Source organism: Bombus pyrosoma, unplaced genomic scaffold (genome assembly GCF_014825855.1).
Source record: "Bombus pyrosoma isolate SC7728 unplaced genomic scaffold, ASM1482585v1 HiC_scaffold_4726, whole genome shotgun sequence".
NCBI lineage: Eukaryota > Metazoa > Arthropoda > Insecta > Hymenoptera > Apidae > Bombus > Bombus pyrosoma.
Window position 1 is genome coordinate 1,764,519 of NW_025219986.1, and position 1,912 is coordinate 1,766,430.

At 32.9% G+C, this 1,912-nt stretch overlaps 1 long non-coding RNA gene across 3 annotated transcripts; it reads left to right on the forward strand.

Annotated features, from left to right (window-relative positions):
* The first annotated feature begins 101 nt into the window (after nt 1-101).
* LOC122577504 lies at nt 102-1,895 on the forward strand. Of its 3 annotated transcripts, XR_006320348.1 has the most exons (4): nt 158-436; nt 495-581; nt 748-829; nt 932-1,895. It is a non-coding gene; the product is annotated as an uncharacterized LOC122577504 (long non-coding RNA). The 3 variants fall into 3 exon arrangements; XR_006320347.1 differs by having other exon boundaries at nt 495-829; XR_006320346.1 differs by having other exon boundaries at nt 102-436; nt 495-1,895.
* Nucleotides 1,896-1,912: the final 17 nt, after the last annotated feature.

A 1,912-nucleotide genomic window follows, 5' to 3' on the forward strand; every position in this document is an offset into this window, starting at 1 on the left:
GCACAGCAATTTCTTTTAATACTAAGTAAAAATTAAAATAAAAGAAAATTTTATCTTCGAAATAGTCCTTAGACTATTTCTGGTGGCAGCAACTACCGTATTAATCGGAAATTTAAATTTATATTTCAACTACTATCGTTCAGTTTTCTTTTCGTTCAAATTAACAAAAAACCAAACAAGTAAATACGTAACAATATATAAATGAAAACGTCATATTTTGTAAGTATTCGCATAGTAAAATATTCTGTCCTTTTCTTATTTGCTAAAACCACTTCGTTAACATCGAGTTATTTTATTATAATGTCACTAATTTTTCTTGGTTTTTCAGTTTCCTGTCGGTCATTGATAATATCTGCTTCAGCACTCCATTAGTATTTACTTAAATTTGGTAGTAAGTTCCTTATAACTGTGTTGGCTTCTGCGTATACCCTTTGATGTGAGTAATGAACTTCTTTACTTTTATCAGTTTCTTTACAACATTCTCCCCTTTTTAGGTTTTGATGGTTTACCCCAGTAGTTATTGCCTTCGGTATTCTTGTACCTGTGAGTAGAGTGGTCTCAAAATTTTCCACCGGGCAACCGTAAGTCTTGTTAATTTGAAATTGTAATTGTAGGGCATCCATTATTAACCAGTATTTTGCTTCTTTTAGTTTAATTGTAATATTATCGTAGATTTTTAATAGTATTATTTTCTTTTATGTACATATATCTCAAGGCAAATGAAGTTAGTTTATCTATCCATTCCAGCTGACAGTTATGTTCTACGGAATGGGTCCATAACCTGTCTTTGTACGTACACTTCCTTCTATGATGATTAATTCTTCACAAGGTAACTTTCACTTTCACTGCTTTAATTATTTTATTAGATCAACACCTTTTATGTTTAAATAGTGGTTAGGATGTGCACAATAATTTTTCTTTTTCTTTTTAGGTTTCCCACTATCTGCGTTATTCGACAAGCAATGCTACTACTGCACTGTGTTACCTTGAAATTGTTTAGTTTATTGTTATTTCAATTATGCGCTAGTTTTACTTGTCCAAGTGCACTGTTCGCAGAATCTCGTTCACTTTGATCTTGACGTTTTGATTTTGCAAAATTTCTGACACTTATTGCAGTCCTGTATATTGATTAGGAAATTTTCCTTTACTAGGTTCCCTTATTGGATATATTAGATCTCCTACTTTGGAATTTTGCGAGTCGATTCGTCTGTAGTAGTACTCTTCTGGCTTTAAATTGGACGTTATCGAGTTTTCTCTTGCTGTTTGCTGCACAGTGTTGATTTTGTCAAACATATCTCCGAGATATTCTGCATATGTTGATTCCATTTTCTCTTCGATTATTACTTCACCAGTGGGGTCTCTGGTCAAGTGCCCAAGGTTTAATTCGTGCGGGGAGAATTGCGTTCCTTCGTGTAAATCTTGAATCGTTGGTACTGTTACGTATTTGTATTTATTATATATATTTTTTTTTTTTTAAATTTGATTGTCGTTAATTTGAACGAAAAGAAAATAATGAATGAACGATAGTAATCGAAATATAAATTTAAACTTCCGATTAATACGGTAGTTGCTGCCACCAGAAATAGTCTAAGGACTATTTCGAAAAATTTTTTTTTATTTATTTTTATTTAGTTTATTTATTTCTCTCTTTTTTTTTACTTGGTGTTAAAAGAATTGCTGTGCTACGGGTACAGTTGCGTCTGTCACGTTTAACAACGTCAATGAAATTCCAGATCTATGTCGCACATTCGGTGCGAACTCAAACCTGAAGAACTTCGGAACGTTGTACCTTAACTCGGGGATCGTCTAGTAATATCGTCAATAGAATTCCAGGCCTATGTCGCTTATTCGTGCGCACTCAAACCTGAAGAATTCCGAATTGTTAGCAACGTCAATGAAATTCCAGATCTAT